The sequence below is a fragment of the Neomonachus schauinslandi genome, chromosome 4 (assembly GCF_002201575.2).
Source record: "Neomonachus schauinslandi chromosome 4, ASM220157v2, whole genome shotgun sequence".
Lineage (NCBI taxonomy): Eukaryota > Metazoa > Chordata > Mammalia > Carnivora > Phocidae > Neomonachus > Neomonachus schauinslandi.
This window is the reverse complement of record NC_058406.1, coordinates 34916061-34936252: the sequence shown is the minus strand read 5'-3', so window position 1 is coordinate 34936252 and position 20192 is coordinate 34916061. Positions and strand designations below refer to the sequence as shown.

The 20192-nt window shown below is 39.3% G+C and overlaps 1 protein-coding gene across 1 annotated transcript in view; it reads left to right on the top strand.

Annotated features, from left to right (window-relative positions):
• Positions 1–20192, top strand: part of TESK2 (testis associated actin remodelling kinase 2) — a 121779-nt gene that overhangs the window by 49504 nt on the left and 52083 nt on the right. The window lies entirely within an intron of this gene.

Here is a 20192-nt window from a genome sequence, read left to right as displayed (position 1 = left end):
TTCATAATTTCGTGCTTACTCTATCTTGCTGGGGTTTAGTGTGCTGTAGGTCTTTTTCTACATATTAAGACTTAATTTTCTGGTAATTAGCTGCATTTAATAAAGCAACTTCCTTCTGTCTCTCAGATTGCTTTACTCTTAGTAGCAGTTTGTTAGAACAGTTGTTTCTTATTAAATTAGTAATTAGTAATTTATCAAAGAGAAAAGATTTTAGTCTTTATGTGGTTATTTAATTTTCTTAATTGCTTTATGAGGAATAGTAATTAAATCAGTGAATGAAAATAAAAGTATGCCCCCAGGCTATCTACCCTTAACTTTTAGCACTTACTTGAGAAGACATAGTTTACCTATTTATTTATTCTTTAAGATTTTATTCTTTTATCTGAGAGAAAGCACGCGTGTATGCGTGCGCGTGGGAGAGAGCGTGCGTGTGCGTGCGCTGCATGAAACGGAGGGGCAGAGGAAAGGGACAAGCAAATTCCACGCTGAGCAGGGAGCCAGACATGGGGCTTGATCCCACGACCCTGAGGTCATGACCTGAGCCGAAATCAGACACTTAACCTACTGAGCCACCCAGGTGTCCCTAGTTTACCTTTTTAGAGTAGAATTAGTTTTATATATAATATGGTTATATAATCATCACTTTCTAGTAATCAGAATCTGAACTTTTCTCACTTGAATTATCTTGTTTTTTTTTTTAGTGAGGTGACTGTATTTCCAAATGAAACCAATTAAGACTATTTGAGTCAATACATATTTAAGTAGGGTTTATGTGTAAGACACTTTAAAAAGTTAAAAGTGCTATTTCCTTAGGGTCATTTATTGCTAATATTTATATTGGACTAGAGAGAAACCATACAGCTTAACTAAGACTTACATGTTTGGTCAGTGATAGTAAATTATGGAATTAGATTATACTGCTTACTTGAAACTTTCTACCTTTATACAAAATTGTTGCCTTCGTAGTCTACTACAAAAATGTTCAGCCAGTATTTTTATTATGATGACTTTCTTCCCAATGCATAAATCAGATTAGCACATTTTTTTGAGCATTTAATATAAGCCTGGTGATTTGTCGGATACCAGAAAGGTATAAAGACATATATAAAATGGAATGTCTGCTAGTAAGAAGGAGTTTGCACTTTTAACTGGGGATCTGGGACTTACATACATGAAAAGAGAACTGATAAAATCAGCTAAGACCCCACCACTTGGGTAGAAAAAACTCTATGAGCTATAAAATTTCAAAGGAGTAAGAGATTACATTAGCTTGGCAGAGTCAGGGAAGCTTTTTTGGAGGAGGTTGACTTGAACTAGAACTTGAATTTTATTTTATTTTTTAAAGATTTTATGTATTTATTTGAGAGAGTGAGAGAAAGAGCAGGAGCAGGGGGAGGAGCAGAGGAAGAGGGAGAAGCAGACTCCCCATTGAGCAGGGAGTCCCATGTGGGGCTTGATCCCAGGACCCTGAGATTATGACCTGAGCTGAAGGCAACACTTAACCAACTGAGCCACTCAGGTGCCCCATAACTTGAATTTTAATAGGATTTTAGAAGAGAGGGAAGGAAGTCTGAAAAAAAAGAAGCAAAACAGTAATAAAGCACAGAGGTAAAAGTGCAAAGCTTTTTGAGGAATCAGTGAATAAAAACCCATTTGGCTAATAATAACAATAATGAGAAAACCACCATTTATTGAAGGCTTGTATGCTGGATCTTTACCTATTTAAAGATTTAATCTTGGGGCGCCTGTGTGGCTCAGTTGGTTAAGCGTCTGCCTTCGGCTCAGGTCATGATACCAGGGTCCTGGGATCAAGCCCCACATGGAGCTCCCTGCTCAATGGGGAGTCTACTTCTCCCTCTTCCTCTGCCCCTCCTCCTGCTCCTGCTCTTTCTCTCTCTCAAATGAATAAATAAAATCTTAAAAAGATCTTTAAAAAGATTTTAGCCCCGCATCGGGCTCCCTGCTTGGCGGGAGGCCTGCTTCTTCCTCTCCCACTCACCCTGCTGTGTTCCCTCTCTTGCTGTCTCTCTCTCTCTCTCTCTCTGTGTGTCAAACAAATAAAATCTTAAAAAAAAAAAAAAAAGAATTAAAAAAAAAAAAAGATTTTAATCTTCATAACTAATCACCATTGAAGGAACTGAGGCTAAGAGATTATGTGTTGGTCAAGATATGTGACTCTGAGGTCTGGGCTCTTTCTACCATGCTTCTCCTAGAAGAACTGAGGATTTGATAGCATAGTATTGGTAGATAAAGGTGGAAACGTAATGCAGTTATGCAGGAATGGCTTTCATAAAGCCAAAAAGAGTATATTTTATGCTCTGTATGTTGGATTCTGAGCAGGGACTAGTGTGATAGTGGATAACGGATGGAAAATGCAGGTTTAATGTTGGGAGGTTCATGGCTAAGAGATCAGTTAGGGGGCCTCTATAATGTTTGAGAATGAGATGGATGAGTCTTGATTTGATATTCTGCTTAAGAATTTTTAAGCTGGGCGCCTGGGTGGCTCAGTTGTTAAGCGTCTGCCTTCGGCTCGGGTCATGATCCCAGGGTCCTGGGATCGAGTCCGGCATCGGGCTCCCTGCTCAGCGGGGAGCCTGCTTCTCCCTCTCCCTCTGCCTGCTGCTCCCCCTGCTTGTGCTCTCTCTCTCTCAAATAAATAATAAAATCTTAAAAAAAAAAATTAAAGGGGCGCCTGGGTGGCTCAGTCGGTTGAGCGACTGCCTTCGGCTCAGGTCATGATCCCGGAGTCCTGGGATCGAGTCCCGCATCGGGCTCCCTGCTCTGCGGGAAGCCTGCTTCTCCCTCTCCCACTCCCCCTGCTTGTGTTCCTGCTCTCGCTGTGTCTCTCTCTGTCAAAAAAATAAATAAAATCTTTAAAAAAAAAAGAATTTTTAAGCTGATTGTATTTTCATCTTGCTTAAAAATAATATTTTTATTATTTTTGATATTTTTATAAAAGTGATACATATTCATTGTGGAACATTTAGAAAACAGAGTTAACAAAATAAGAGACTAAATAAGAAAACTAAAATTGCCCTTTATCTCAGTGCAGAGGGATCAAACTATCAGTAACATTTGATATATTTCTTGACAGCATTTTTATTTCACTATTTTTCTTACTCTCTTTACCATGAACTTGACTGGTGAATACATGAGAAGAATGACTTTAAATAAATTTTATTCTATCACGGCAAAAATTCTAAATACAGTTTTTATGTAATGGAAGTGGAATAGTATAGTATAATGGTTAAAAATGAAGGCTCTAGGGGCATCTCGGTGGCTCAGTTGGTTAAGCGTCTGACTTTAGCTCAGGTCATGATTTCAGGGTCCTGGGATTGAGCCCTGGAGTCCAGGAGTCCAGCTCTGCAGTTCTGCACTCAGTGGGGAGTCTGCTTCTCCTGCTCCCTCTGCCCCGCCTCATGCACACGCATTCTCTCTCTCAAATAAATAAATAAATAAATAAATAAATAAATAAACAAAATCTTAAAAAAAAAAAATGAAGGCTCTAGATTCTAGATCAAGCTGCCTGTATTCAAATCCTGGATCTCGGGCAAGTTACTTAACCTGTCTGAGTCTTAGTTTTCCCATCTATAAAATGAGAGTAATGATAGTAAATACATCACAGAGTCGTTATTGAGGGTTAATTAAATTAGTACATATAAAACACCTAGTATAGTATCTGGCTTATGTGAAGTGCCCAGTAAATGTTAGCTACTATTATTAGTTTCTTTTTCTCTGGCTAGGTTTTTTTTTTTTTTATGGCCCATGGAAACCTGTCTTTTGTCACCAACCATTTGTTGAGTGCTGCTGTTTTTAATACATTCAAAGGTTTTCTGCTTGAGTGATTTGTTGAATAGAACTTTCTGCAGTGATGGGAATGTTCTTTATCTGTGCTGTCCAATAGCCACACGTGGCTAATGAGCATTGAAATGTGGCTAGTTGCAACAAGGAACTGAAGTTTTTTATTTGATTAAACTCCCACATGAAGCTACTGGCTACTATACTGGAAAATACTGGGCTAGAGTCCCTCTAGGTCTTTGCTCTTGTTTTGCTTAATATATATGTCCAGCCTAGAAACATGGTGTGATGAGACCAGTGTTACCATTCCTATTCTGATGTCTCTTTGATCTATTAACTTAGCCTATCTCTTTTTGGTTTCACTATTCAGGAATGACATACCCCTCCCTTTTAACTTTCAACAAGTATTTTTCTTTGCTTTCAGCTAAGTTTTCTGATATATAAAAGTGTTAACTCTGTCTTCATCTTGGCAGTAAGCCAGCAAATGAGATACTGCATAAAAGCCTATGGATCTGTTATAATCCACAGAAAGTACATAGTACATGAAAATTATTATAATTATTGTTAATAATTGGTTGGTTTGCACTGTGATGAATACTCTTTGTTCTGCATAAACCGTCTGTCTCAAATATACTGTGGTTAAAAGCCTGGAGATGACTTTTTAAAAAGAAGCTTCTAAATTCTACCTCTGAAACTAATAATATGGTATATGTTAATTAAATTGAATTTAAATAAAAAATTAATCTAAAAAAGCTTCTAACTGTTCATATCTTTCATGTCTTTGTGTCTTCAGTTTTATTGTATGTGTTGAACACAACAAAAGGAAATTATCCTACCAGTGGCCTAGAGGAAGCAGTCTTCTTGGCTCTCATTATTCAGAGGAGTACTAACTATAGCAGTAAAAACATTTATTATACTTCCTTAGGAGACCTTAAATATGAAACTAAGCATGACTGTGTTCCAGTCTCAAAATACTTAGAATTTTTATTTCATATATGCTTTCTGGTCTTAGAAATTTACTATTAATACTTTATGTTTCTGTAATTAAAATTTTTTTGTTACTACAAAAAAGGCTAGTCTGCTTTCAAGCTGTGATAAAGGCTCTCCTTTATAGGTACAGAAGCTGGGGCAGAAATATGAACCAAGATTTTCCCTCAAATTGAGATTATTAGATTTAAATTGGGAAAAATCCTTCTCTCAGAACCCTAGGTTTTTCATAGACATGCCTCCTTAGAGGCTGACCCCTGGGGGGCAGGGGTATTGCTGAGCGGAGGAGGCTTTTGGTTCCCCACTCTGCTTCAGCCAGCCAGAGCAGCTCTACTTTTTATCTGTTTTATGTTAAACTTCTGTGTAAGAATTTTGAAGAAAGGGTCTCCTGCTTGAAAACAAAGACTGGGTGGAAAATCACTGCATTGGTGATTTGGAAAGTCTACTTGGGAAAGACGGCTATCTGCATGACCTGCCAGATGGTAGGCATCTAATCCTCCGGGCATGCTTTGGTCCTCTCCTGGCACAGCTGTTTTGTGCCCAGCAGGAGTTAGTGAGCTGAACTTTTGCAGTTTTATTTCTCTTTTCTTGACCCCAACCTCCCTACTTCCTCTTTTTCCTTTTATCTTTCTCCCTCCTAAGATTTCTAGTTGGAAGGAAAAGGATGGGCCTGGTAAGTCATAGAGGCAGTAGGTGTGTATATTTTGTTTGTGTATATATATATATATTTTTTTTTAATACATGGATACGGTTAAGATTGGTTCTGTTATCATCAGTTGCTCTAAGTTATCAGTTAAAACAAGGAACAATAAAGTACTTTGTTGACTGCATGGACTGATCGTTTGGGCCTCTTGTGAATAAGGTTGTTTATGCCAGGAAGTCTTATGCTCAAGATTTGTAATCCAATTCCATGCCCTGCTCACTTCCACTCCCCAATGGTCTTTCTGAGGGACCTGCACCAAGATTCATTCTCATACCTCTTTGTTATTCTTCATGCCATGAGAAATTTAATATTTCTTTTAGATTCCTTGTTCATATTCTCATGCTTCCTTTTTTTTAGGCTACATTCTGAATTTATTTTCCTGTCTACTAACTTTTGTTCAGAATTGTTTTAGCTCCCCTTTAAAAGCCATTTGTGACAATGTGGTTGCCATTTTGTTAAAATGGAGAATATGCTTTCAATTCACCAAATATTTACTTGGAACTACTCAGTCCAGGCCTGTGCTGCAATGTCATGGTGAATAAAAGGGAGGTAGAACACTGTTGTCTCCCAGTCTCCTTGGGAAATAAATTGTACATCTAGGAAACAGACTAGTATCAGCTAATACTATGAGGGGTGCCTGGATGGCTCAGTCGTTAGGCGTCTGCCTTTGGCTCGGGTCATGATCCCAGGGTCCTGGGATCAAGCCCCGCGTCGGGCTCCCTGCTTATCGGGAAGCATGCTGCTTCTTCTCCCACTCCCCCTGCTTGTGTTCCCTCTCTCGCTGTCTCTCTCTGTTAAATAAATAAATAAAATCTTTAAAAAATATAATACTGGGCGCCTGGGTGGCTCAGTTGGTTAAGCGACTGCCTTCGGCTCAGGTCATGATCCTGGAGTCCCAGGATCGAGTCCTGCATCGGGCTCCCTGCTCGGCAGGGAGTCTGCTTCTCCCTCTGACCCTCCCCCCTCTCATGAGCTCTCTCTCTCTCTCAAATAAATAAATAAAATCTTTTTAAAAAATAAAAAATATAATACTATGAGGATATGGCAGGATGTTTTCCCAGTCTCAGCTGTTAAGATAGCTATCTTTCCAATTACCATTCTGAAAATCCTGAAGCCATCTTTAGTTATTCCTATTCCTTTCTTTTAAAGATTTTATTTATTTATTTGAGACAGAGAGAGAGAGAGGGGCAGAAGCAGGCTCCCCGCTGAGCAGGGAACCCAATGCAGGGCTCGATGCAGGGCTTGATCCCAGGCCCTGGGATCATGACCTGAGCCAAAGGCAGCAGTTTAACTGACTGAGCCATCCAGGCACCCCTACTTATTCCTTTTATTCCTTGCTTCTAATCAGAAGATAAGCGCTTGATTCTAAATCTTCAAAGACTTTTGCATCTGTTCTTTCCTTTATACATTTGTTGGTGCAGCCCTCTTGAATTTTGCCTGGAGTGAATTATTTTCCCTATCTTTTTGCCCCCCTTGTCTCTCTTCCTGATACACAGCTCTAATTGTGTAGTTTATTTCTTGTAAACCTTTTATTTCAGAATTGAGTCGAAAATCCTTTAGACTGACAGTTAAGGTCTGATCTGTTTTTCTAGCTCTATCTTCCACTATTATATGCACTTAACACAACTCCATGATTTCCCAATTGTGTTCTCTTGGACAAGTTATTTGACCTCTGGGCTTTGTTTTTTTTTCCTTCGTTAAACTAGGGGAATGGACCAGATCAGTGGTTAGAAATCCACGGTGAATTAATGTTGAATAATTCATAAAAGATCAGGTTTAAAAAATATATTATCTCAGGTGTGTGTATATTTTCTCAGGTGGCCATGCACACACACACACACACACACGTGGTCTAGAATAAATGGGACGCATTTAAAAATGCTGGATTGGGTGCCTGGGCGGCTCAGTTGGTTAAGCGACTGCCTTCGGCTCAGGTCATGATCCTGGAGTCCCAGGATCGAGTCCCGCATCGGGCTCCCTGCTCGGCAGGGAGTCTGCTTCTCCCTCTGACCCTCCCCCCTCTCATGCTCTCTCTATCTCATTCTCTCTCAAATGAATAAATAAAATCTTTAAAAAAAAAAATAAAAATGCTGGATTAAAATGGATCTTTCTGATTTTATTGTTGCAATTCTAGTGAGTAACTAGGTGGAAGAGTCTCGCTATAGCCCTCAAAGCAAATTATATAACACTAGCATGTTGGTAAAGAGGTCTTAACATTTTTTTCTCTTCTCTTTGCCAAGGTAGAAGGTCTAATGACTTAGGACTGTGTTTAAGTTCTAATTTCATATAACTAGAAAAATTTTGTAAAATAAAATATGGAAAAAGCTTCAGTAATATTTATGTCATTGTCTGTGGGTAGTAAAGTAGTACAACCCCAGAAAGATGATTTTTTTTTTAATTTATTTTTATTGAGATAAAACTGAGATATAAGAGAAGATGATTTTTAATGTAAACAATGGCTACCATTTATTGAGCACCTATTATGGACCGCTATTGATTATTTTTCCACCCCACCCCCATTTTTTCCTCTCTAGACTTCTCCCATCTCAGCAAATGGAATTGCCATTACTACTATTATTACTTAGGTTACAAACCTAGAAATCATCCTTAATATCTTTCCCTTATACCCTCTTTCAAACCATCAAGTGGTTGTACACCTGAAACTAATGTAACACTGTATGTTAACTATACCGGAATTAAGATGAAAAACTTAGACAATCTTAGGTAAAATTAATATTCAGGAGAAACAAATCAAGTCTTGGCATTTATATTATTATGACTGATTATAATCACCACTAGGCCAAAAAATGTATTATAATTACATTTTATTTCTTGCACAATTTTTTGTGTTTGGCCTAATTTTTCATTTGCTTAGTTATTATATGCCCACCACTCATTCTTCCCAAAGTTTCAGACAGAACTGTAAAATTCTTCTGAATATGCATTTCCACTCTGCCAAACGCATCTGGAAATCTAAAAATTCTTTCCTCAAACATCCTTCCCTCAACATCTCTCCTGGAGCTCTTGATCCTTCTGTTCTAGTTTGGACTACTTATTCTCTAGACTGTTGCCCAGGAGTCACCCTGGGACTTGCTATCATCTTTTTTTTAAGATTTTTTAGATCTATTAGAGAGAGAGAGCTCACACACGTGTGGGGAGGGGCAGAGGGAGGGAGGTAGAGGGGGAGGAGCACAGGGAGGGAGAGGGACAAGCAGACCCCCCCACCCCCCCAGCTGAGCCTGGAGCCCAGCTCTGGGCTCCTTCTCATGACCCTGAGATCATGACTTGAACTGAATTGCACTCAATCAAATAAGCCACCCAGGCACCCTGCTATCATCTTTCTACCTATTGCTTTCTAGATCCTTCCTTTTTCTTTTTTCTCTTTTTAAAAATTGTCATAAATGTTTATTTTTATTTTATTTTTTTAAAAGATTTTATTTATTTATTTGACACAGAGAGAGAGTTAGCGAGAGCAGGAACACAAGCGGGGGAGTGGGAGAGGGAGAAGCAGGCTTCCCGCGGAGCAGGGAGCCTGATGCGGGGCTCGATCCCTACATTGGAGAAGACTGCCTGGGGAGCAGGTTTTGGGGATGAGACATCAGGAGTTATCAAGTTGGCAGTTGGATAAACAGGTCTGGAATTCAGAGGAGAGGTTCTGGATAGTTGTGTCTCTCAAAAGTTAGGAGACCTTTGGCAAATTATATCACTTCTATAACTTCAGTTTTCTCATCTATGAAGTAAAGAGTAACAATAGTACTACTGTACCAGCTTGATGGGAGAATTAAACGAGATAAAGAACTTATCACAGTACAAGGCACTAAACATTAACTATTAATATATTATTGTTATTTTTTTTTCTTTTTTTCTTTTTTAAAGATTTTATTTATTTATTTGACAGAGAGAGAGAGAGAGTAGGGGGAGGGGGAGAGGGAGAAGCAGGCTTCCCGCCGAGCATGGAGCCCGATGCGGGGCTCGATCCCAGGACCCTGGGATCATGACCTGAGCCGAAGGCAGCCGCTTAACTGACTGAGCCACCCAGGCGCCCCAATATATTATTGTTATTACTGTAGTCCTAATCATCTGAAGCATCATATATCGCGGCTATAGAGCATAAAGCTTAAGGGTTAAGAATCCAGTCCTGACTCTGCCATTTGCAAGTTGTGTGACATTGGGCAAGCAACTCAATCTCTCCTCAGTTTTCTTATCTGTGAAATGGAGGTAAGAATAGTACCTATAACAATGTTTTCATAAGAACTAAATGAGGTAATACCTGTAAAGTACTTAGAATAGTATCAGATACATTGTAAGTGCTTAATAAATGTAATCCATCATTATCATTATTTGTCTGTGAACTCCTTGAAGAAGGGACGATCATGTTTATTTCTCTAGCACCCACTGAGTCTCCTTTGCCTATCACTGTGCTTAGTTTATATGTGACAGGTAGTAAAAAAATTTTTTTTAAGTATTCTGTTTATCTATAGAGAGGACAAACCTGGAACATATTCATTTTCGTGACGCATGCTTCTTAGATTGAATTGTTCTCTTTCCTCTATACGTTTCTTCTACTTTGGGAGAAGAGGAAGAAGTAAATCATGTGAGTGTTGTTTCAGAAGTATGCTCATATAAATTGAAGTTTGTGTTTATACTTCGCTATTTGGGTGTGAGTTTATGAGTCATCTTAGAATAAAAGATAAATTTGGGAAGGAGGACGAAGCATTTTCAGTGCTTGGGGAGATAATCTGGATACTTGGATTTGTGGATATTAGTTCTCTTCTGAACTTCCTGGATTAAAAAAAAATTGGGGGAACATTTAAAGTCATATTTATGTATTAATAGTTCTGCCTTTGCCAGGGGATTTAGTATTTTGCTGCTTCCATGGCAATTTTGAGCAATGTGGTTTAAAATTTTCTGTGAAATAAAATACTTACAGAATGAGTTTAACTCTCAGTCTCAGTTTACTTTCTTTTCTTTCTTTTTTTTTTTTTTTTTAAAGGTTTTATTTATTTGACAGAGAGAAAGACAGCCAGAGAGGGAACACAAGCAGGGGGAGTGGGAAAGGGAGAATCAGGCTTCCCGCGGAGCAGGAAGCCTGATGCGGGGCATGGGATCATGACCTGAGCCGAAGGCAGACGCTTAACGACTGAGCTACCCAGGCACCCCTCAGTTTACTTTAAGTTGTTATTCAAAATAGAGAATATTTGTTTTTCTCTCAGAAATCTAGGATGTTTTTTTATTTATTAAACTGGTTTAATATTTATAAACAAGCAGATCTTTTTTTAAACTTTTTAAATTTTTGTATTGTTTTACTAGAAGAAAGCAAAATTAGACCATAAACTTCATTGGTCCTCTTGTTATTATATGTAGTGCTAATCTACATGATCTAGTGATTGTGAGCAATGCTTACTTGCCTTTAGCTATCTTAAAATCAGTCTATAAAAACTGTGGACAGAAAAGAGAAAGCCAGACTGAACCAGCTCTGTTTGGTGTCACCTGATGTGAGGCTTTGGTGGTTAATGTCTGTTCAGCTGAGTTTTCTTTGAGTTCTCATAGCTAGGACCTAGCACAACCAGTTTTCCATGATGTAATACCTCTAAAACACGTTTGAACTGCCGCAAGCTTTACCAAAAGATATTACTGCTTTTTTTTATGGGTCTAGATTCATAGCTCTTTTGGGACTTGAGATCTGAGGCATTGCCCTTTCTTCTCCTTTTGGTTATTGGTAATTTTTTCTGGTCCAAGAGAGTGATGGTAACTTTGCTTTATTTGGGAGTAGAATGCAAAGCAGTTCATTTTAGTGTCACATATTAAAGCTTAGTGGAATCTGGTTGAGTATGTTGCAGGGCCTTTCCTTCAATTATGGGAGGAAATCAGATAAAAATATATCAAAACTTCTGGAAAAACTTTTTTTTTAAGATTTTATTTATTTATTTGAGAGAGAGAGACTGAGAGAGAGAGCACATGAGAGGGGGGAGGGTCGGGAGGGCCAAAGGGAGAAGCAGACTCCCTGCTGAGCAGGGAGCCCCATGCGGGACTCGATTCAGGGACTCCAGGATCATGACCTGAGCCGAAGGCAGTCGCTTAACCAACTGAGCCACCCAGGCGCCCCATGGAAAAACTTTTTTAAAGAAAAGTAACCAGTATAAGTAGACTTCAGGTGTAGGGCTTTTAGAAAGTATATTAATATAAAAATCCTGCTCACATTTTAATATTCTATTACAGGTTTATTTCAGACCTCTTAATTGTTTTTGCCATAACTTTGGAGCCAGACATTTTTCTGGAAAGGCCAGTACAGGTCAGAAGAAGTCCTATAACATGGATGCTGCTTATTGCTCAAAGTTGGCAGTAGAAAGGCTTATAAAGCAAACCAGTTAGATTTTCATTGATTTACAGATAGGCTGTTATTTTTTTATGAATAAAAAATGAATTTATTATTTTTAAATATTTATTTATTTATTTTGGAGTAGTGCGCAGGGAGGAGGGGCAGAGGGAAAAAGTGTCTCAAGCAGACTCCATGCCGAGTGTGGAGCCCCACACAGGGCTCAATCCCATGACCCTGAGATTATGAACTGAGCCAAAACCAAGAGTTGGTCACTCAACCACCTGCGCCACCCACGCACCCCAAAAATGAAGTTATTGAACCATTGGCCTTTCTTCTTTCATACCCATTGTTACAGAGCAAAACATAGATTTTTGAGCCAAACAGATCCAGATCCCCGTACATCTCCAACCTTTGTCAAGTCATTTAAATGCTCTGAACGTCATTTTCCTAGATGATAAAATGAGGGTAATTAAACTCAGGTCATACATATAAAACACTTAGCACAGTTTCTAGGTATATTGTAGGTTAGCAACAAGTAGTAATTTTCTGAACAGCTTTGATATAATGACCACAGAACTCTTAACTAGGTCCTGTTATATAGTATTGAGCAGGTCCAAAACTAATAGTAGTGTTAGTGTTTTGTGTTTTTTTTTTTCCCAGAGTGAGAACAGCTAGATGTGTTTTAGATTGCTGTCACACCTCTCCCTCTTCTGTTTAGGTAATAAACTTTTGAGGAGGGACAGTATTTAAACCTTAATGTTTAACCCTGAGAGCAGAATTGTGAGCTCAATAAATATTTGAGAGGAGGTAAATGCTACCAAGGAACATAATAATGTTATTTTCCTTGTGCTTGTTTTTTATTTTTTTTTTTAAAGATTTTTATTTATTTGAGAGAGAGCGAGAGAGCGGAGGGAGGGGCAAAGGGAGAGGGAGAGAGAGAATCCCAAGCAGACTCTGCTAAGCACAGAGCCTGACATGCGGCTTGATCTCATGACCCTGAGACCATGACTTAAGCTGAAATCAAGAGTCAGGCGCTCAACCAACTGAGCCACCCAGGCACTCCTCCTTGTGCTTGTTTAGAAGGAGTCAAAGCCCAAAGTCTATCCTACATCTGTAAACATAGCATAAGATAGTAACCCATAATTTCTTTTTATTATGTATCATTAGTTTTCTATGGCTGCCATAACAAATTGCCTAGCGGCTTAAGACAACACAAATTCATTATCTTACAGTTCTATAGGTCAGAAGTCTGATGTGGGTCTTACTGGGCTAAAATCAAGGTATTGAGAGGGCTGTGTTTCTTTCTGGGGTCTCTAGGGGAGAATCTGTTTCCTTACTTTTTTCAGTTTCTAGTGGCTTGCATTCCTTGGCTTGTAGCTCCTTCCATCTTCAAAGCCAACAGTGACCGGCTGATTCTTTTTCATATTGTATCCCTCTAATACTAACTTTTTGGCTTCCCTCTTCTACTTTTGGGGACCACTGTGGTAACACTGCGAGTGTGGGGTAACACTTCATAATCCAGGATAATCTCCCTATTTTAAAGTCAGCTGATTAGAGGGACGCCTGGGTGGTGCAGTCGGTTAAGCGTCTGCCTTGGGCTCAGGTCATGATCTCAGGGTCCTGGGATCGAGTCCTGCATCGGGCTCCCTGCTCAGTGAGGAGCCTGCTTCTCCCTCTGCCTCTGCTGCTCCCCCTGCTTGTGCTCTCTCTCTGACAAATAAATAAATAAAAATCTTTTAAAGTCAGCTGATTAGCAACCTTAATTCCATCTGCAACTTTAATCAATTCCCTTCCGTATAACAACATATTCACAGGTTTTGGGGATTAGAGCATGGGTATCTTTGGACGTCTTCTGCCTATCATAGTATTCCATTAGGAAAACATTTTGAGCACATCTCTAATTGCTACTATTAACCTATATTAAATCTTACTAAAACTCATTTTCTCCTTTTTATATAAAATAATATAGGTAAAAATTCTAATTTTCTTCCCATACTTCAGTGGATAATCATGCTCATTCCCCATTTTGGAGACTGCTGGATAATAGTAGAACTTAGGAAAGATCCCTCTTTGGAATTAAGAAATGTAACTTTTAATTGAATTCAGTAAATAGATTTACTAAGTGCTAACTATGAGCAAGGCAGTGTTTTAGGTATATACAGAGACACAAAACTACATGGTATATTTATTCCGGGAGGGTTAACAACTGTAGTAAACAACATAAAATCTTACTGATTTAAAGGCTTGGGTTCTTTTTTTTTCCTAAGTTTTTAACTAATCTCTCTACACCTAATATGGGCCTTGAACTCATAACCCCGAGATCAAGAGTTGCATGCTCCACCAACCGATCCAGGCAGGTGCCCCGTAAAGGCTTGTTTCTTATTTATGTCCTAGTTCAATGCATGTTAGGTAGAGGTAGAAGGGGAGCTTTTTTTTTTTTTTTTGCCTAGGATTGGGCCTCAGATTCCTTCACTGGATCTTCTGCATCTGCTGACAGATGAAGGAGGAAAGTATAGAGGATAGGGTTGAGGTTTTTATGGGACAGGCCTAGAAATGATGTAATCATTTCTGCCCCTATACCACTGTCCAGAGCTCAGTATTATGGTGTTAACCAACTGTTATAGACACTGGGAAATGTCGTTTACTTAAGGAGGAAAAGGGAAGCAATTTAGTGAATAAATAGCCATTCTCTTCCACGTATAAGATCCCTGCCCTCAAGAACCTAGTAATTTAGTGGAAGAAGCTGACGTAGATAAAACTTGATGTAGAAGGCAGGCCTGATAAGTGTTATAATAGAGTTTTTTTTAAAGATTTTATTTATTTTTGGACAGAGAGACAGCGAGAGAGGGAACACAAGCAGGAGGAATGGGAGAGGGAGAAGCAGGCTTCCTGTGGAGCAGGGAGCCCGATGTGGGGCTCGATCCCAGGACTCTGGGATCAGGACCTGAGCCGAAGGCAGACGCTTAACGACTGAGCCGCACAGTCGCCCCAAGTGCTGTAATCGAGTTTTAAATAGAGTGATATAAATGTATAGGGAAGAGAAAGATTACTTTGGATTAGAAAGATTAGGGAAACATTTGAAATTATATCTCTGTGATAAGAATTATTATAAACATTCTCAAAGGGCGGTTTTAACAATCAAATGATTTGATACATGGCAGTGCCTGGCACACTAAATGGTATATAAATGTTGGGTGGTGTTGTTGTTATTGTCATTCTGTAGAGATGTTCTTGCACTGAGTTTTTTTTTTTTTTTTAAGATTTTATTTATTTATTTGGCAGAGAGAGACACAGCGAGAGAAGGAACACAAGCAGGGGGAGTGGGAGAGGGAGAAGCAGGCTTCCCGCTGAGCAGGGAGCCCAATGTGGGGCTCGATCCCAGGACCCCTGGATCATGACCTGAGCCAAAGGGAGATGCTTAATGACTGAGCCACCCAGGTGCCCCTGCACTGAGTTTTTAAGGATTGGTAGAGCTTTGAAAAGTGGATTCCAGATGGACTCATTCTAGCAACAGTATGGAAGTGGGAGAATTTAGGACATTTTTAGGAGTAGCAGCTTATATACTAAAACATAGAGAATGTAGGTGGATGTAATAGGAGATAAGGGAAGAGATGTGGGTCAGATCATTCACACTCTTGAATAACATGTTAAGGAATTTGGGCTTTGATCAGGAGCTGTGAGTTACCACAGAAACTTTTTGAGTAGCCAATAGCTTCTTAACGAAAGGTATTGTGTCTTGTTCATTTTTTTTTTACCCTTTTTATAACTATATGGAGAGGTAATATAACATTACCCACAGAACCCACTGTTTAGGTTGGATTCCTGGCTCTGCCACATATTATCTGTATAACTTTGGGCAGGTTACTTTATTTCTCAGAGCCTAAGTTTCTTTATCAATATGATTGGGATGAAGAAAGTATTACTTCATTGGATTATTATGAGGATTAAATGAATATAATATAAAAATAATGCCTGCATAGTATGTGCTCTTTACGAATCAGTTGCTATCATAATTATATAATCATTACCAGTGCCTGCCACATAGTAGGCATTCAATAATTTTTGAGTGGTCAGAGTCATGTTTTAAATTTACCCAGCGGGCGCCTGGGTGCCTCAGTCGTTAGGTGTCTGCCTTCAGCTCAGGTCATGATCCCAGGGTCTTGGGATTGAGTCCCGCACTGGGCTCCCTGCTCCGCGGGAAGCCTGCTTCTCCCTCTCCCACTCCCCCTGCTTGTGTTCCCTCTCTCTCTGTTGAAAAATAAATAAAATCTTTAAAAAAAAAAATTTACCCAGCAAGTATTTATATACTGTCATATGACAGGCAAGAGAATTCATTTCATTTTATAAAACATAGTTAAATGTAGGAAATGATGATACCATAGGAGAGTGGTGTAGATGGAGTGTCTTGGTAGTTCAGAAGCATGCTAGTTCAGAAGTACTTCTACTTAGAGGGAGCCAGATTTGTTTTGTGGGAAAGGAAGTATTTGAACTGGGCTTTGAGGGTGGGTAGAATCTAACTATGTAGAAATGAGGGGAAGGCCATTCTAGGCAGTGGAAACAGCCTGAGAAAAGTCAAAGGGTATATAAAAGCATGGTAATGACACTTTTTGGAAAATAGTAAATCACGCTACAGGAAAGACTAAGGCAAATTAAGTCTCTGGTCAAAGTCTAGTTTACTAGTAGTATCAGAGTTGGGAGTTTCCTCTTATGGTCTTACTAACTTTAGAGTGGGTGATCAGCTGTCTTTTGTCTAGACTGAGCCTTGGTACTCAGTATGTGGTCCAGGGATCTAGCAGCATCAGCATCAGCTGGGAGCTTATTAGAAATTCAGACTCGGGGAGGGTATGTGCTCTGGTAAGTGCTGTGAATTGTGCAAGACTGTTGAATCTCAGATCTGTACCTCTGAAACAAATAATGCAATATATGTTAAGAAAAAAAAAAGAAGAAGAAGAAGGTAGCGGGAGGGGAAGAATGAAGTGGGGGAAATCGGAGGGTAGACGAACCATGAGAGACGATGGACTCTGAAAAACAAACTGAGGGTTCTAGAGGGGAGGGGGGTGGGAGGATGGGTTAGCCTGGTGGTGGGTATTGAGGAGGGCACATTCTGCATGGAGCACTGGGTGTTATGCACAAACAATGAATCATGGAACACTTCATCTAAAACTAATGATATAATGTATGGGGATTAACATAAGAATTAAAAAAAAAGATTAAAAAAAAAAAAGAAATTCAGACTTGGCACACCTGGGTGGCTCAGTCAGTTAAGCGTCTGTCTTTGGCTCAGGTCATGATCTCAGGGTCCTGGGATCAAGTCTCACATCAGGCTCTCTGCTCAGTAGGGAGTCTGGTTCTCCCTCTCACTCTCTTTGTGCTCTCCCTCTCTCTCAAATAAATAAATAAAATCTTAAAAAAAAAAAGGAAGAAATACAGACTCCCAGCTTCCCCCTGCCCCGACCTATAGAATTGGAACCTGCAATTTACATAATTCTCAGGTGATTTGTTTGCACATTAAAATTTAGGAAGCACTGGTCTAAAAAACAACAACAACGTTTCCTACTTCTTAACACGAGTGTGTGTGTAGTATGAAACTAAAAATAATAAATTTCAGTAATCAGTCAGTCTCAAGCACATGCATTAACAAAGTGCTCTCTTCCTGAGCTAAGTAATTCTAGCTGGTATGATTTTGGGTGGTGGTAGTGGGAGTAAGAATCATTCAAAATGTATTTTTTTAGGTCTGGTCTCATACCAAAAACGATTTGAGGCTTCATCCACAACTTATATTTTAATATAATTAACAGTAACAGTTTCAGTGAAAACTTACTGTTGGCATTAAATACTTTTCTAGACATATATCACCTCCCTGTTAAGGAGGAGTAATATTTCCCTCTTAAAGTATATGGTTTTTATAGCAACTGGAATAATGAACTCTGCTCAAGCTCTTCTTCCAATGTAAAGCTATTGCCTGTCTTAGCTTGTGAGCTCTGTGACACTGTTTTGGATGTGGTGGGTGGTGGAAAGGAAGTGAGGTTGAGGAGGTCAGGCAGAAAAGTTTCACGTAGAAGTAGAGTTGTGCTAGTACACTGTGATGTGGTGATATGAGTCACGGGTGTGGGGGGGGTGAAGGTAGGCAGAAAACTGTCACATGAAGCCAGTGCCTGCCTGAATGTGCTAGCTGTGACATCTCTGTGGATGATGTGGTCATAGTGAATGGTGGGCCTGTGGGGGTGTATCACACCCAAAGCAGGTCTTCTCAGCTTCTAGGAGGCCCATGACTTTAAAATGTAATCCTTGTTTTGCTAGTAGAATCCTATTCCCTATGTTCTATATAAATATTTGATTAAGTAAAATAAATACCTCTTGGCTTTCCAGCCTTGTACCTGCCTCTAAATGTTCTTTCTTAGAAAATGAATTTACATTGTCAAGCTGATTTGGTGATTATTGCTTTTGCATTAAAGAAGTGTTTGTTTAGTATCTTATGTGCAAAGCATTGTGTATCAGGCACTGCATATAGAAACAAATGAGAAGAGATCTGTATTCTTGAAAATCTTTCTCATATTCCAGCCTGGAGAAGGAGTTAGAAATGTTAAAAGAGGAAGAAGAATAGCTAACATATTCTAGTGCTTATTATGTTCCAGGAGCCCAAGTTATGTCATTTCATCTTCACAATAACCATTGGGTTAGGTAATAGTAATACTTCCATTTTGCATGTGAAGAAACTAAAATATGGAGAGGTTATCATGAAGTGGCAGAGCCAGGATTCAAATATAAGCAGTCTTACTTCAGACACTGGACCACCTGTTAGGCTTATGAGCAGTCTTTCAAAGCAGGGTGAAAAGTGCATAGCAGTATTGTTGGGGGGAGGAGGAGGAAGAGAGAGGAATAATGCTAGCTGAAGATATCCAGGAGATCAACGTAGAGAAGATGAAGTTTTAGCTGATCCTGGAAGGATGATTTTCAGTAAAATAAATAAAATAGTCTTTCAACTCAGAGAAGAGCTTGAACTTAAGTTTGTAGGCCCTAAAAATCACTCATGCCATTCAACAAATCTTTACTGAGAGCTTTCTTACTATGTGCCAGATACTATGCTAGGTACTAGAAATGCAGAAATAAATAAAACTCTGAATCCTTCATAGTAAGGAAGTTACAAAAGAGTGATATGGGCAGAAGGCCAATTGTAATGAGTTTAAGAATGAGTGAAGGTTAAAAAAATGTAGATAGTGAATGTAACCTATTAAAGTTTGGTAACAAATGAAAAGAGTGAATTAGTATCCTATTTTAGGGAGGAGGCAAGAGAAGCATTTTTTAAGATGGGGGGAAATTTAAGTGTATTTGTAAGATAGAACCAGAGAAGATGAAGAGATGGGCAAAGAATAAGGCTTATGGGAAAATACGAGGATCCAAAGATAAGTTGGAGCAGATCAAGTTTTAAATACTGTGGTAAGGAATTTCAACATTATATTATAGGCAGAAGGGAGCCTTTGAAGCGTTATGAAGAAGGTAATGACATATTTTGTGTTTTGGAAGGTGACCCTAATAGCCATGTAAGGGATGGCATAATTTAGGATCATTAAGGATGATCAATTAAAAGCCGCTAAGTTTTATTTGAGCATGGGTTAGACATTGCTAAATACTATACCTGAACTATTCCATTTAATCCTCCTAAGAAGCCTCTAAGATGGTGTTATTTTTGGGTCCATTTTTGTAGCTGAGGACATTAAGATTTATAAAGATTAAGTAACTTGCTTAAGTTCCCCTAGATGGGAATGGTTAGATTCCTATGCTCTAGTGCAAGGGTCAGCAAACTTTTTCTGTAAAGGACTAGACAGTAAATATTCTAGTCTTTGCAAGTCATACAGTCTCTATCACAACTGAGCTGTCAAAGACAATACCATGATTGTATTCCAATAAAAAATTATAAAAAGTGGGCGCCTGGGTGGCTCAGTCGGTTAGGCGTCTGCCTTCTGCTCAGGTCATAGTCCCAGGGTCCTGGGATGGAGTCCCTCATTGGGCTCCCTGCTGCTTCTCCCTCTGCCCCTCCCTCCTGCTCATGCACTCCCTCCCCCTCTCTGTCTCTTGCGTGTGTGTGCACAAAAATAAATAAATAAAATCTTTAGGGCGCCTGGGTGGCTCAGTTGGTTAAGCAACTGCCTTCGGCTCAGGTCATGATCCTGGAGTCCCGGGATCGAGTCCCACATCGGGCTCCCTGCTCAGCGAGAAGCCTGCTTCTCCCTCTGACCCTCCCCCCTCTCATGTACTCTCTCTCATTCTCACTCTCTCAAATAAATAAATAAATCTTTTAAATAAATAAATAAATAAATAAAATCTTTAAAAAATTATAAAAAATAGTGGGCCATAGTTAGCCACCCCTGGTAGGGCCTGGTATGG